The sequence below is a fragment of the Kogia breviceps genome, chromosome 11 (assembly GCF_026419965.1).
Source record: "Kogia breviceps isolate mKogBre1 chromosome 11, mKogBre1 haplotype 1, whole genome shotgun sequence".
Taxonomy (NCBI): Eukaryota; Metazoa; Chordata; class Mammalia; order Artiodactyla; family Physeteridae; genus Kogia; species Kogia breviceps.
Window position 1 is genome coordinate 5166929 of NC_081320.1, and position 16730 is coordinate 5183658.

At 47.2% G+C, this 16730-nt stretch overlaps 1 protein-coding gene across 2 annotated transcripts in view; it reads right to left on the reverse strand.

Annotated features, from left to right (window-relative positions):
- Positions 1-9536, reverse strand: part of IL1R1 (interleukin 1 receptor type 1) — a 48235-nt gene extending 38699 nt beyond the window's left edge. For both annotated transcript variants that reach the window (XR_010835339.1, XM_059079484.2), the window contains exon 1: positions 9388-9536. The gene's annotated coding sequence lies outside the window, so the exon portion shown is untranslated. The remainder of the gene's footprint in view (positions 1-9387) is intronic.
- Between the last annotated feature and the right edge of the window lie 7194 nt (positions 9537-16730).

Consider the following 16730-nt stretch of genomic DNA (forward strand, 5'->3'; position numbering starts at 1 on the left):
TCACCTGTTACAAGCATTCAGCCGGCTATTAAACAGTCGATATTGTTCAGACCAAAAATGTCAGTTTTCAGAACTTGTAAAGCCAGGGAACTACACAATGGTGGGAAATACTTTAGAATTCTGTGTTTACACAAGTCCTTGTTTTTTTAAACTAGAGCCACACGTTCCCCCCCCCCCCCGGCCCCAGAGAAGCTGCAGACGGCCAGGGAACTCAGAGCCCGTCTTCCAGGGGTAAGGATTCTCCCTGAAGCTTTTCTAGGGGGGGTTCTCATTTTTATATTAGAGGATACAAAATGTCACGCTACGTCACGAAGAGGAAAGAAAAGTCTCCAAGAGATAAAACATGAGGCACCTTAAGGTGACTTTGTGGGGTGCTGGGCTGAGCATCTGCTCTTCACTTCCCAAGAGGAGCACCTTGGAGGTAAACTCGGAGAGGCTCCATCCTACGTAAGCACCGCGGGCATCTCTACTGCGTCCCAAGCATGAGAAACGGAAGCACTCGGGTCCCACAGACTCACACCCACCAGGCCAGACACACAGAGCAGCCCAGCCCCAAGGATGGAGGGGGCCCCAGGACGGCTCCATACGGGGAAGGAGACCATGAACGTGGCCGCCTGGGGGTCGCCACGGCGTGCCCCCGACGAGACACGATGCTGTTCCCATTCTGCAGAGATGAACACCACACAGACACCCTGAAGCCCGGCTGTGCGGCCGGCCTGGCTGTCACGGATCTTCCCCCGAGAAAAAGCGTTCCACAACTCTGGGCATATAAAACCACTCCCACCGCAGAGGGAAGAGGAACACTTACCCTCTCACAAAATCCACAACACCCTGAAACGTGGGTGATCTTCCTCTCGGGGGACAGATCCAAAAGCCCAGCTCACAGAACTAGTTGACTTATTTACCCAAACGGGGCAAGCAAGGAAAGTTGCTTTTTTTTTTTTTTTTTTTTTTCTCATCATAAGGGTATCACGTACAGGACATGAAGATAAAGTAAAAATAGCCACAGAGGTTTCCGGTGTTGCTAGCAAATCTAAGCTATTCAGCTCTTACACGGCTCAAAGCCACCAGATTGGTGGTGCCGTGTGGGTTTTAAGGGCAAAGGGGAAAATGAGGCAGCGGAGTGAGGGCGACAGACAGGAGTGGGCTTGCCCGCTAGGCTGGAGTTTGGCAGGGTCTCCCCTTTGCCTTCCTTGGGCTCCTGGACAAGAGAATCCAGACCCGGCGATGGGACTGACTCTGGTCTCCATCCCTGGTGGCCTCTGAAGCGCACTGCCTTGCCCCTTCCAGAACCTCATCCCGAAGCATAGCCCCAACCCAGACACTTGCCAAAGGCTCTGAACCGAGTCCGGCCACACAGGACTTGCAAAAAGTCAACTGGGAGAGACAGAACGCTCCGAGCACTCTGCCTTCTGGTCAGCTGAGAACAGCCCCGCTTCTCAGAGTTGGCGACTACAGGTGAGTCTCAGAGGACCAGATGGTCTCTGCAAGAATCTTCCAGTGTTTTCACTCCTGTGGGTTTTTTTTTTTAACTGAAGTAAAACATGCATATGATGAAACACACAACAGATCTTAAGTGTACAATTCCATAAACTGTGCCAACCATATATACCAGGAACACCTCCGCTGGGATATAGACCGTTTCCATCCCCCCTAAAGTTCCCGGGTCCCTCTGAGCACTCACCCCCATCCCCACCCTGCATGCGCTCCTCACCGGTCTGATTTCTATCACCTCCTCTGCGACCCTCTGACAGTTCACGCGCATATGCCCCCGCCGGCCAGCTCACACCCGCTGCTATGAGTGCCCTATTTCAGGGCGCACACCTGCGTTGGCGCTTTCATCGCTTACCACCTAGTGATGCGGTGAAAGCAGTGCTTCTCCGTGGGGCCAGCATTTCCCCTGAGGGAGCACGTTTTGGAAACTGCGGGGAAGGGGACCCTTTGGGTAGCCATTTAGCGTTGGAGACAATGGACGCTACGCATCGGGAACGGCCCTACCCAGCGAAGACCTGTCCCTCATCCTCCTCGACTTCCAGGGTCCTGCAGACATTCGTGGCGACAGAAGCATCGTTTGCCACTTTGGGAGCCTAGCGCCCTACTCCATGCTCCACTTAGAGAAAACATATTTTTTTGGCAGAGTTTCATCCCCCTGAATTTTCCGGGGGAGGCAACCACTGTGATAACAGAGGGGGGACTGGCCTTTGACCACCACTTAGACCTTGATCAGGAGTCAGTCCTCATCACGGGAGCGCCCCGTGTCCTCACACTCGGTCTGCATAAAGCACCGCTGAGCTCACAGGTCCTGGTGTGGCTCTGCCCAAGCATTCACACACCAGAATACACCGTTTTAACCCAAAGTACTTTACATCTACCATTATATTGATTAGTTGGAAATTATGTTGTAGGTAAGTTTTACTATATCATTTTGGAATTGTAAAAGGGTGTTTACCATATTCGCATTCAAAGGGGGTATTGGGTTTCGAACGAGGTGAGAAGCACTGGTCTAAAGTGACAGCATCTAACTCTTAATTTGACTCTTGGTCAGGAGCCATCGTCTGTATTTTCAGAGATCCATGAGTCCTCTGGTTCGGGAAGCCCGAGGTGCAGAGCCCGGCATGCCAAGATGCTCCTCCAGCCCCATCAACAGCACCCTGAGTCCCGCTGAAATGCACCAAACTGCACTGTAGCGGGGGTCGCTTCAGAGATGCCCTGAAACTCGCTCTCTGTACCTCTTAAATGGGGACCTTCAGGAGAGAGTTCCCACTTCTCTCTACCCGGAATGCTTTTGCATCTCCTGAGGACTTCCTTTTCGTCTCGAAGACACGGGCAGCTGTGCTCTGCCAGGTGCCCCCTCCTCTCCCACCGCCTGCAGGAAAGTGTGTTGTTGCTGTCGGCCTCGGCTACTCGTTAGAACCACCCTGGGGGCTTTAGAAACCCCAGGGCCCGGGCGCACCCCGAGATGCCCGTTCGTTTGCTCTGCCGTCCGGTCCAGCAGCATTGGGAGGGCCCGGGAGGTGCCGAGGAGCCAGCGGGGACGGGCACTGTGCTTTCCTCCGCCCCTGCAGCCCCGCTTGGGTCACCTTACAAGATACACAACTACTACGTATAAAATAGTTAAACAACAAGGACAGGGAACAATATTCAATATCTTGTAATAACCCATAATGGGAAATAATATGAAAAAGAATATCTCTATATATGAATAACGGAATCACTTTGCTATTATTGTAAGTCGTCTCTACTTCAATAAAAACAAGTACACGGTTCATCAAGCTTCACCTTTTATACATTTGTAGACTCCTCTTTGTCTCCATTCTTGTTTTACTTTCTTCCCATTGTTAACTCATAGCATCTTAGAAATCCTTTGCAGAACAGGTAGGAATGAAAAAACCGTCTCTGTTACTCTGCTGCGTGCATAAAAGAGGGGACAGCACCGAACCCGAGGGTATGCGGCGGGCGACCCGCAGCCTTGAGGAACTCAGCCCCTCCCCACACTTCACTTGGGGAGATCACTCTGCAAGCTCCTGTGTGCCACGGCCAGGAGGCTGCAGCAGCGCTGCCTGGGGCCCCCGGCAGGCGACGGGGCTGGTGGGTGCGGAGAGGCAGCAAAGCTGCTGACAGTGCAGATCCTGTTGGCCCAGCAGACAATCTCCAAGGGAGGAAGACGCCAGCAAGTGCCTGCTTGACAGCAGCAGAGGGGGAGCCTCGAGGGGCAGAGCCCCGTGACTTCTGTCCTTCAAAGTGGCAAGCTCACATCGAGTCTATCATGTACCATAATAATAATAACCTGTGCACTTCCCTGCCCGCTATGCTCTGGTAGCTTCACTGCAGTTGTCGAGCTTTGCCACTTTGATCAATGACATGTTCTCGCCACAACCTCTCTACCTACTTCCAGGTGGACACACCTCCCACTGCTGCATCCCAATAACAGGCCGTCCATCTGTCCTGGTCCAAGGCCAGGGCTGAGCCAGAGAGTATCAAGTGATGTCCTGCCTGAGCGCAGTCCGTTTCCCCACACCTTGTCCAAGGGGGCAAATTTCCAAGGACTTCATTATGCAGAGAGACCTCCAATGCCCTGTGACTTCACCCAGAGGACTCCCATCCATTAGAGGACAGGAATTTGCATCTGCCTTGTTCACTGCTCTATCCTCAGTACATAGATCAGTCCCCGGCACACAGCAGACATCCAATAAACATCTGTTAAGTGAATCTAAAATTAAACAGTGTTTCACCAACAGTGAAGGAATTACTCAAGATGCTACGTGTTTCAGAGCCATAAAAGAAAGCCCACAATGGGCCCCGCAGAGCCTATTAGAAACGGGGAGGGTTTTTCCTGCCTCTGCCAAGTTCACGTGAGAATTCAGGTCAAGTATCCTTTCTGGAACCGCAGGGAGGCCCCCTGAGGACGTTCAGGTGCGCGAGATGCTCCACACACAGCAGAATGGCACCCAGCCAAACAAGACACAATAAGTCAGGGCTCCCACACAACTGCCACACCCCTTCTCCATCAAATCCCATCCCAAAGGCCCCACGTTTTTGTCTAGTGCAAAACTTAAGGTGGGATATGAATACAGAATATTAAATGAAACACTAAATAGGATATACTAGATAAGAAACTAAAAGGCGTCCGGAGAGAAAAAGATGCCTGTAGCTGCCTAGCAGGTTGGGTGGGGAAATGGTAGCCACGTTCCCCAGCACCACCTGTAGTTCTCCTCATCTTCTTAACGGTCCCAGAGTCCCATTTTATACATTCACCTTCCAGAAGCCCTGGAAGGCAGGACCACTGGGAACTATCATGCCATAACGTAGAAGCCATAGGGTGTGGAGTCCAGAGGCCTCTGTCTCCTTCTGGATGCCAGCCCTCCAACAAGTTAACCACCCTGTTTAAGCTTCTGCTTCCTCCGCCGGAGCAGGGGGGTGATAATTGCACGTCTCCCACAAGACTGCTGGGAGGGTAAAAGAGCAGTAAGGGTAAAGGGGCTTCGAGGCTCGTGTCACAAGCACAGACCCGGAGGCTCCTAGCAGAGAGCGGACCTGCAGGCCCCAGATGTGCTGCTTTCTGCTTCAGGCAGAGCAGCCAAGCCCCCTGGGGGCTGCAGCCGGGCATCCCCCCAGTTCTATCCTCTAGGTCAGGCGAGGCCACGCTGGATTCCCAGCCACTGACTAGATGTGAGCTCAGAAATGGGATCTCCCTATTCACCAGTTAGACCCCAGTTCTACCTATTTCCATATCTGTCTTTTAAGTAAATCTAAAAGAACTGTACAGTGTTTGACCACACTGAATGGATGTGACCCCCAAGCATGGCAGAAGAAAATGGTGCGGTATAGTAGATTCTGGAGTCCTGCAGACCTCGACTGGAATCGTTATTCTGTGGCACTATATTCTCTCCAAGCCCCGGGTTCTTCCTATTCAAAAAGTGGAGGGTTGACACCTAGAATTCGGGTTTGTGTCAGGAACTTTATATGTGTATATATACATATAATAGTTCCAGACACATGCAGATGTGCAAATGTACCTAAACACATACAAAGACATCTAATGTAGCTACTTTTTAATTAAATAAATGTGAAATATTAAAACAAATAATTACTGGGCTTCCCTGGTGGCGCAGTGGTTGAGAGTCCGCCTGCCGACGCGGGGGACGTGGGTTCGTGCCCCGGTCCGGGAGGATCCCACGTGCCGCGGAGCGGCTGGGCCCGTGAGCCGTGGCCGCTGCGCCTGCGCGTCGGAGCCTGTGCTCCGCAACAGGACAGACCACAGCGGTGAGAGGCCCGCGTACCTCAAAAAAAAAAAAAAAAAAAAAAAAAAAAACCACCACACACAATAAACCAAATAATTACTTGTGGCGAGCATTGCCCTCTGAGGAAGGCACCATTAAGACCTTCATAAGCCTCAGGGCCCGATTGTACTCTCCTTGGTGTGCATCCTGGACTTTATGGGATGAACGTAAAAAGGGAGATGGTCTTTGGCCAGATCGCTCCAGGGACCTGCTCAGTTACTGGGAGTCCCTGGTTGTTCCCTAAAGCTAGGAAAAGCAACCCTGGAGGGGAAATTGGTGCCTTTGAGGGAGAAGCCGAGAAGCCAATCAACCAGCTGATGCCGATAAGATGGTGACTCAGCAAATTCCCTGCTTTAGGGGGATATATACGGCTACGCTTTGTTGTTAAACTTGCCTTGCAACCATCAGTTGTCTGTGCCCTTCTGATCCCATACCTTGGTGCATTCAGTTCCCTACCCGCTCTCGTCGGTTGTTGCTGCACTTTGAGGACCCGCCGCGGCTGGCGGCAAGTGGCGCCCGAACAGGGACCTGACCAGAGGGACATCTGAATCTCGGTAGGTGAATCCCCGGAGTGAAGAGTGAAAGTGTGGCCACATAGTAAAGTTGATAGTAACTCGGGGCAATAGTCAGAAGTAAAAAAATATGGGACAAAAAGTATCCAAGGAGCGACCTGAGATCACTGATCAAGAGAAGGAGTTGTCCACCAGTGCTTTCCAGGCTTTTACAGCTGGAAATTATGATGTCTGCCTGCAACATCTTGCCTGCCTACAAGATATAAACAAAGACGATTATAAAATAATTTTGAATACGGCAGTAGCTGAGTTTTTCAAAAGTAACCAGACAACAACAGATAGTTTAAGACAGACACTTAACCAATTGAAGAATCGGGTGCACTCGGCTGTTGAAGAAATGGATGGACTAGATGATCTTGAAAACAGTATGTTGTATTACAATCAAGCAGTCATCCTGTATCATGTCCGACAGTATACAGAAGCCATATCCATTGGTGAAAAACTTTATCAGTTCATAGAACCTTTTGAAGAAAAATTTGCCCAAGCAGCGTGTTTTTTGTTTGTAGACCTGTATATATTAACCTACCAAGCTGAGAAAGCTTTACATCTTCTTGCTGTTCTAGAAAAAATGATTTCACAGGGCAACAATAACAAAAATGGAAAGAATGAGACTGGTAAAGATACTATTTTTGTGTTGAAATATATGTAGGAGGACAAGGGACTTTACTGGCCGGCCATAGTTTAAAGGTAGTTAAAGCTGTTACAAGTTTGAAGTTTCCCTCCTTTTTTCCTTTTGATTTTCCCCAATCTGATTTTGAATTCTCAAATCTGGTGCACCTTAAATTATAATAATGGTACCATTCTAATTTCTTCAGTTTCTGTTACTGATAATAGTTTGGTTTTTTATAAGCATTGGGATTTGGGGAAGTTTGCATTGTCTTATTCTTATCAACCGGTTATTACTTGTGTTACACCCTCATATGCCTCGCTAATAGGAGATTTACAGATTGAGTTTACTTCTGGTTCCTTAGGATATAATATAACTTGTCAGAATTGTATTTTTAGTACTTGCCTTCTGCCTATGAAAGGAACTTTTTCTGTTATGATGTTAAAACAACCTTCCTATGTAATGCTGCCTGTAAATATTTCTGAACCATGGTATCATAGTACTAGCATACAAGCTTGGCTAGAATTATCTGAAGCTTTAAAAAAAGACCTAAACGATTCATTGGAATAAGTGTATGGACTGATGGACACATTAGTTTGAACATACAAAAACTTAATGCGGAAATACAAGCAATTCAAGAAGCTCATCTACAAGAAGACGGGCCCCAACAATTAATTCAAGGACTCTTGGATCAGCTTCAATGGTTAAATCCAATGCATTTGGTTTCAAAATGGACTCACAGGATTGATTACCGTGGGGTCATGTGTGTGTATTGTTGATGTTAATTGCATTACCTTGTTTATTACGCTTTATTGTTGGCCGTCTCGCTGCTCTTTGTCAAGAGGTGTATGGGTTGAAATTGCATTATCAAGCTTTAAAAAATAAAAGAGGGGGGAATGTGGTGAGCATTGCCCTCTGAGGAAGGCGCCACTAAGACCCTCATAAGCCTCAGGGCCCGACTGTACTCTCCTTGGTATGCATCCTGGACTTTATGGTATGAACGTAAAAAGGGAGATGGCCTTTAGCCAGATCGCTCCAGGGACCTGCTCAGTTACTGGGAGTCCCTGGTTGTTCCCTAAAGCTAGGAAAAGCAACCCTGGAGGGGAAATTGGTGCCTTTGAGGGAGAAGCCGAGAAGCCAATCAACCAGCTGATGCCGATAAGGCGTGACTAAGCAAATTCCCTGCTTTAGGGGTATATATACGGCTACGCTTTGTTGTTAAACTTGCCTTGCAACCATCAGTTGTCTGTGCCCTTCTGATCCCATACCTTGGTGCGTTCAGTTCCCTACCCCCTCTCGTCGGTTGTTGCTGCACTTTGAGGACCCGCCGCGGCTGGCGGCAATTACTAAGCTAATTTTAAACCTTCTATTTTGGGCACCTTATAAATAATATATATGGATAAAATGGACAAAGTGCTAATCTATATAGTGTCAAATAACTATTCCATGCCATGCTACCTTTTCATACTTGTCTTTACATTAGAAAATTACTTAGGGTGTTGGTAACACAAATCAAATACAATACTTTCAAATAAAAAGATTTGAAGTTAAAAAAAAGTGTAAAGGGCCTTATAAACTGTAAAGTGCTGGACATGCCTGTTGTGAATGAGTGTCTTCCTGGTGTCTGTAGCTACACCACCCAGCATCATCCTTCATCTGAAGGGGCCACAAGTTACCCTTCCCCACTGTGTTTAGGGAATTCATACCTTATCTTTTCGAGAAGACAACACTTTGGACCCTAAACCCCAAAGAGGGCCACTCCCAAATCAGTTGAATTTGGCCGGATTAAAACGCCTGGAAGCAATTTACAGACACACCCTAGAACAACCCTCCAGAAAGACTGCCAAGTTCTCCAAAGACAGATTTGAACAACTTTTACTCCCGCTTCACACAGGAATAAAAACAACCCCCGACAAAAAATAAAAATAAACCCACAAATCAAACTACCATCACCTTCTTACACAACAAACTGACAACCAGGAGTAACAGAAAGGACGCTTTCTGCGCGCCGCACAGGGAAAGGAGACTCCGCGAAGGTGCCAAAGCCACAGTCGCCCCCACATCCCCACCCCGCCAAAACCCTACCCGCCTGAATTCCGGGCCCGCGCCCCAGCGACTTCCTACCTGGGCGCCCCGCGGGCGGCGAGCGGGGAGGCCGGCCGGGCGGGGGCGCCCCGGGAGCCGGGCGGGAACCACATCCCCGCGCTCGGGGCCTGGCTGTGCGCTCCCAGCCGGCTCCGCCCTCGCGCCCGGGAAGCGCGGGCGCCGCTCGGGCTCCGGCTCGGGCTCCGCGGGGGCGGCGACGGCTCCCACCCCGCCCCACTCGGGACACCGGGAGACCGCCAGCCCCTTCCGGTGCCGGTGTCCCCGCGGAGGGACCCCAGACGGCTGCCGCGCGCTCCGCCCGGACTCAGATGGAGCGACTCACCGAGACCTCGCCAGTCGGTTGCCCCCCTCCACGGCGGGGGTCCCTGGGCACGACTTCCAACGGAGCTCCCGACCCGCCGGGCTCCCAGGCTCCAGCGACACTCACACTTCTCTCCCCGAGCCTGACCGGCGGCCAGCCTCCGGAGCTTTGTGAACTTGGACGAGTCGGAAGTTATGCGAAGCTCCGCAGCACGCAACCTCGTGGAGCGGTTGGGGCGATTAAAGGGTTTAATGCTGTAAACCTGGGCGAGGCGCGGAGTTGATACTACACGAATCACCTGCTACTTTTATTGTTCCAGTTAAGCGCCTGAATGAACAAGCAGCAGTGCAAGTGGTACAGTCTTGATACCAGACTTCTTGGCCAGACCTCGTGTGCTTTTACGCTTAAAACCTACTTACCCCACCGGTTCGTTTTGAACTCGGAGGAATGCAATAAATGGGTCACACCTAGACCTCTGGGGGGGGAAGGGGAGGGTGCTGGGTTCCTGGCAGCGCGCGCTTGGCTCCAATCCGTGCCTCCAGCAAGTGACTGGACCCCAGCTTGTTTTGAGAGCCACCTAGGCCATCCTTCCAGGAGACACTGAGTAAATGATGATTGTTTCCTTCCTAATAGAACACACCACCCCTTCCTGTATCCCTTCCAGGCCGGGCAGGCACTCCTTTCCCTAACCCATCCCTTGATATCCACATCAGAAACTCAAGAATTGAGATAACCTGGGCCTCAGCTGCCCCAGATAATTCTGCGATGGAAAAAAGCATAAACGATACAGCAGCAACAGCGCCTCTGCCCTAATGCTGCCTTGTGACCTCGTATGATGACATTTTTTTCACTTTTTATTTTAGCTGGTTCTAGAGCGTGTATGGTTGCTCTTTCCCCGACCTGTCAAGCTGCTCAGATCACATGACCCTCTTTGGAGGAATAGCTAACACTGCACACGAAATAGCACCCCACTGACCAGTACAGCATGCTCTGGTGATCTGAAACACAAGACATTCCCCATGGCCTATGAGGCATGACTCTTTGAAGGACTGTCCATGATAAACATTCACACTAGCCTTGACAGCTTTAAAGAGGGAGCATTTGTGGGCTTGTTTCCTTGAATCCCCAAAGCCAACGTGTTGGAGAACTCTGAGCCTTGAGTTTATATCATAAACCATCGAGTTCAGAGGGGTGTACGGTCATGTAAAGGATGAAAAGGTATTTTTCCCACCCAAAGGAGCAGAGTTAACCAGCAGGCGAGAAGGAAAGCAGAGGGGAGACGCCTGGTGTTTACTGACCCTGGAAGGTCGCTGAGAGGGGGTCCAGCACCCCCATTCTCCACCACCACCAAACAAGAGACACCCTAGCCTCCTCCCAAGAGAAGAGACTGAGGGGACCCTGGAAGAGAGAGGCATCCCTGGGCTCCCCTTGGCGTAGCCCTGGACACCACCCATGTCATGGCAAAGCCTGGGGTCCAGCATGGCCTGCTCCGAGGGGCAGCCCGACAGCAGAAACTCCCGCACCTGGGGCCAGGCTGCCTCACTGAGTCCAGTGTATCCTCAAGTGTTCAGAGTCCCAGACCGTCCAAAGGGGCTTCAGAGGGACTGACATGAGCCGTTGCAGTTGGGGACCAGTAGGGCAAAAACAGGATCTCAGCTGAGGGCTGTAAGTCCAGAGGACTGACCAGCAGGCAGAAGCCCTGTCCAGATGCCAGGAAAGCCTCAAGCAGTCCATACCTCCATCTCCACCAGCCCTGAAGAACCCCAGTTACTGTCCAGAGAAAAAAAAGCCACTTGAAGAGGGAAAATTCTGAATAGATTGTGCTGTTTCCCCAAAGAGACGGAGCCTTGACCCAGCAGAGACTAAACAACTCTGCCCTGGCAAGATTTTCTTCTGGCCTCAGATGGAAATGAGGATTCATGAGCTAAGTTGACTTCAGTTGTGGAAAAATTTTTTTCAATTGCATTTGTGCCTCTGTGACTCTGGCTACACCTATTTTTTGTTGTTTATGGAACTGCCAGTAACTGCTCACAGAACCACAGCGTTCCCTGAGATAGATTTAAAAACCACTGTCCTAGATGGACTTCCTGCTATGGCCTAGTTTTTTGCTCCTTTCACACATTTTCCATCCACTGAGCTCCAAATAATCACTTTTTAAACCTATGTCTCTTTCCATGTAATACTTCGCAGTTTTAATCAGCTGAAGGCTCCCGTTCTCTGTGCAGTCGTGTGTGGGCTTCTGTGATCAGCTAGTCTGCTCAAGTTCCTCTGATTTTGTAAGACCTTTACCAATCAGACAGCCACGTGTGAACTAGAGAGGAGAGCTGGTGAGAAAGTATAAAATAGCATAAGACTTCCGCGGACAGCAAACTATTTCTTCACGTCCTTTATGAAGAAGAAAAGATAGACATTGCCCTGCCAACTCTTAGTTCTAATTGCAGCTTTCATCGTGTTCAATGAAGGCAAATGACCACAGAAGCTCCTTGTACCTGATTTTTCCCGTGTTAACACAGAAAGTGCACAGCAAGTTCCAGAGGCCCATAGACTTAGTAACTTCCAAGAACTGTTAGTAACCTAACAGAACCGGTCTGGCAGGCCTTCTCTTTTATACCAGCTGTCTTTGATTTGATGATTGCTTCAACACGTAATACTGAAAGCACCAATGACCAAATCATCCATCACCACCATCCAGAGGGCAGCCATTACCAGCTTCCCACGTCATCCAAGTAGGGCCAATTGAAACCTCTGTGCTTAGTCATATGCAAGCTAAGTAACAAAAGTACTGCTTTCCTTAAACACAGTTTTAAATCTAACAGTCTTTCCTGGTAATTCTACATGGTTGCACCACCATTGGTGCTCTGCAAGTTTCTGTAATTCATCCCTAAATTTTGTCACTTTCCCTTTTCCCCAAGCACCTTCGAAAATCCAGATTTTCATGTTGCAGCCTCTCAACTCTTTGATACTTCCTGAATATAACTGCCAATTTAATTTCTCTAAGTGGTTTCCTTTTAATATTATCACTATAGTACATTAAGGACAGCTGCAAATTCTTTATTCCTCCTCTAATTAAGGGGCGAAGTCAGATTCCCTCCCTTTGAACCTGACCCCCCCCCCAAATCAGTGAGTTAACCAACACCAACCAACAGAATAAGGTGGAATTGAAATTTCTGGGACTTCTGAGGCAAGATCATCAAAAACCTTTCAGCTTCTTTCTGGGTCTCTTGGAGCATTCACTCCTGGTGCCCAAAGCTACCTGGTAAGAAGTATTACTCTCCTGAGACTGCCACACTATTAGAAACACTAAGCCTCATAAAGGCCACATGGGTGCACCCCAGTCCACGGCCCCAGCTGACAGCCAGAACCTACCCCAGCCATGGGAGCGCCATCTTGGATGTTAAGCCAGTAACCCTAGTCAGCTGCTTTCTGACCACATCCACAGGAAAGGCCCCAAAGGAGAACCACCCAGCTGAGCCCCATCAACCCACAGAACCATGAGAGATAATAACACACTGTTGTTTAAGTCGCTGAGTTTGTAGCACAATAACAGACGGGCAAAGCAATGACAACACTCAGGAATGTGTTATGATTCCCCATGGCCCATCCTGCACCACGGAGAGTCAGCCCAACATGCAAAGTCTCTATCAATTAAAATGACACCTATCTCCCTTCTCCAGCGTCACCTCTGAACGCTACCCAGTTACAGAGCTCCTTAAGATTATGACTGTCTCACCAGCAAATAAAGGAAAAATGAGAGTTATGAGGTAGTCAAATAGGTTTAGCTTTACATATACTATTTTGAGTAAATGAAGTAACCATGTACTTTGCAACTGCTAACTGCAAGAATGATTTAGTTTCTAGTGTTGCTCTTTAATGGTTTTCCAAGAAATAGTGGGACCCGTGGGAAGTGAGCCTCTGCCAGCAAAGGTAGTTGGAAGAGTCAGAACAGGCCACGACTTCGGACAGTAGAAGCAGAAAGAAAATCTGGGCAGACTCAGGAGTGCCAGAGCTGTTGAATCATTTCTCTAATGTCCAAAGCTTATATTAACACTCACCTAATCCATTCTCTTGTCTTTCCTCAGAACAAACAATTTGGCAATAACTCGGCAGCTGGCGAGCTACTCCAGTAACAGTCACTGTTCTCCTGAAGCAGGAGGAGAGTTGTGTGCAAGGGGTGGGAGAAGAGGCCCTGGTACCACTGGTTCCTCCTTTGCCTCTTGCATCCTTACCAGTAAGTCACTGAATTGAGAGCCTTGATGGTGGATGCTGAGCTATTCCAACTCTGGGATGGTTAGACCCGCTGAAGAGCTCAGCCTATGGTCAAGAACGTAGCTGGTATTGTCCTCAGAGGAGGCCAGTGCCACTGGGCCTGGAGTCCTTCTGAGAGTGACAGTAGTAGAAGCCTATGATCCCAATTTCCCAATAACGGCATAAAAGATTCAGTATCCAGACTTGGTACCAGTTTTGGGCAGGAGACACAGAAGATCCCTTGAGTGTGACTTCTTCATGGGCTCTCAGGACTAAAGATTCCCTCTTGTATGCCTCTAGATCTGTGCTATCCAATACGTGTAGCCTCTAGAAACATGAAGCTGTTTTAATAGTTAAAAATTGAATAACATTAAAAATCCAGTTGCCCAGATGTACTAGCCACATTTCAGGAGCTCAGTAGCCACACACCATGAGTGGCTGCCATATTGAACGGCACAGTCATAGAACGTTCCTACCTCTGCAAAATATTCCATTGCACATTGCTGCTCTAAAGCCTAGACAACTCAGGGCCTCTGGAATAGGGGGTCCTTCTCTGGCCAGCTGGTTTTCATCCAAAATAGACAATCTGCTCATTTTAAATCTATACCTGAGCAAGACAGCTCTTCATACCTCTGTCTTTCCTCTCAATCAACCAGGTCATCATTTAGCCTGCCTTTCATGGCTCAGCTCAACCTCACCTCTTCACACCTTCCCTCTATATTTCATGTTCTCAGTTTGTATACTGTTATAACTACTTGACATTCATCAGTATAATGCTTTGCCCATAATCATTTCACATCTATATTTTTTATTTCTGTAGTAAATATAAGTATTTTTTAATTTCTCTAGTAAATATAAGATTTTATATTTACTAGAGAAATAAAAAATACAAAACCATGTATTTTGTGGGGGAGGAAGGGAATCCCTCCACCCCCTGTCCCCAAATACTCACATCAACCATAGCAATACCCTGAATGTCAGAAGTAGTCAACAGGCCAGCTAAGGAGGAGGGTGTAGAGGAGTTTTTATAGCAAGTATCACCCCATACTTCTACTGCCCTGCAATGAATTCTACCAGAGGCAACACTGAAGTCCCTAGTCACAGGATCATAAAATCAGCAGCAGACCATTTATTACCTTTCAATTAAAAATTTAAAAAACCAAAGATTTTAAATACAAGTATGCTAGTAAACGAAATTGAAAAATCTTACCACACTCTCTATTTTTGTCATTCCTTTCTGTTATTCTCTAAGAAATAATAATCACTTACAGTGCTTTCCTGTTGCTTTGACATATTAACCATGAGTTTATCAAGTAACTTGCTGTTGCCCAACTCAACCTGGCCATGGGAATAATGACACAGAGGAACAGTCTCAGAGAGAAGGTGCCCACCTAGAACCCAGGCTTTCCTAAGAGCAGGAAGAAGGGGTCCCAGTGCATACTGCTTTGAATGCAGAGGAAAGCCCTAAGTTTCCTGGGATGGGAGTTTTCTTTCCCTATGCTGTTAGACAGGAGCAGTGCCTCGCCCACCATGGGCTCAAGGGAAGGACAGTCTCCCATGGCTACCACCTCACATGCTGATCTTATAAGTCTTCTGTCTAATTCATCTCTAAGTTTTAATACTGTTGATCCTACTGTAAAGGGTATTGCTTTAAAATTCCAGTCCTGGATCTTCATCGCTAGTGTATGGAAATACAACTGATATTTGTACATTGATCTTGTGGCCCACAAAACTCACTTATTCGTTCTAGTAGCTTTTTAAAAGAGATTCCATAGACTTTTCTATATAGACCACCATCGTATCTGCAAATATAATTTTACTTCTTCTTTTCCAATCTGGATGCCTTTTATTTCTTTTACTTGACTTTTTAGATCCTTTAGTACAATGGTGAATAGAAATGAGAAAAGTGGATATTCTTGCCTTGTTCCTGATCTTAGGGGAAAGCTTTCAGTATTCTACCATCTGGTATGATGTTAACTACAGATCTTTCATAGATGCTCTTTATCAGGTTGAGGAAGTATACTTGTATTCCTAATTTTTGGATAATTTTTATCAGGAATAGACATTGGATTTTGTTAAATGCTTTTTATGCATCTGATGAGATGATATATGTTTTTTTTCTTTTTTTAGTTTTATTAATATGGTGAATTATATTTCTTGATTTTCCAATACTAAGCCAACCTTGCATTCCTGGGATAAAGCTTGCTTGGCCATGACGTATTAGCCTTTTAATACATTGTTGGATTAGATTTTATTTTGTTTAAAATGTTTATATCTGTGTTCATGAGGAATATCGATCTATAGCTCTCTTTTCTTGTGCTGTTTTTTTTTAAAGATGGTTTTATTTTTAAACATCTTTATTGGAGTATAATTGCTTTACAATGTTGTGTTAGTTTCTGCTGTATAACAAAGTGAATCAGCTATACATACACATATATCCCCAGATCCCCTCCCTCTTGCATCTCCCTCCCACCCTCCCTATCCCACCCCTCTAGGTGGTCACAAAGCACCGAGCTGATCTCCCTGTGCTATGCGGCTGCTTCCCACTAGCTATCTATTTTACGTTTGGTAGTGTATATATGTCAGTGCTACTCTCTCACTTCGGTTTTGATTCCAAAGTAATACTAGCTTCTTAGAGTTGGGACGAACTTGTGAGTTGGGAAATATTTACTCCCCTTCAATTTTTTGGAAGAGTTTATGCAGAACTGATATTATTTCTCCCTAACGTGTTTGGTAGAATTTACCAGGGAAATTATTTAAACCTCAAGTTTTCTACGTGGAAAGAATTCTAATTGCAAATTCAATTTCTTTAATAGATAGAGGGCTATTCAAGTTATCTCTTGCTTCTTGAGTGAGGTTGGTAGTTTATGTCATTCAAAGAATTTGTCCATTTCATCTAAGTGTCAATATTTTTTGCATAATTTTGTTCCTAATATTCTGTTGTCATCATTTTAATATTTTTACTGTAGTGCAGCGATATCACCTAATTCCTGTTATTGATATTTCTGTCTTCTCTCTTTTATTCTTAATCATTCTGGCTAGAGGTTTATCAGTTTTACTGATCTCAAAGAATTAGCTTTTAGTGTCATGGATTTTCTCTATTGTATTTGTTTTCTACT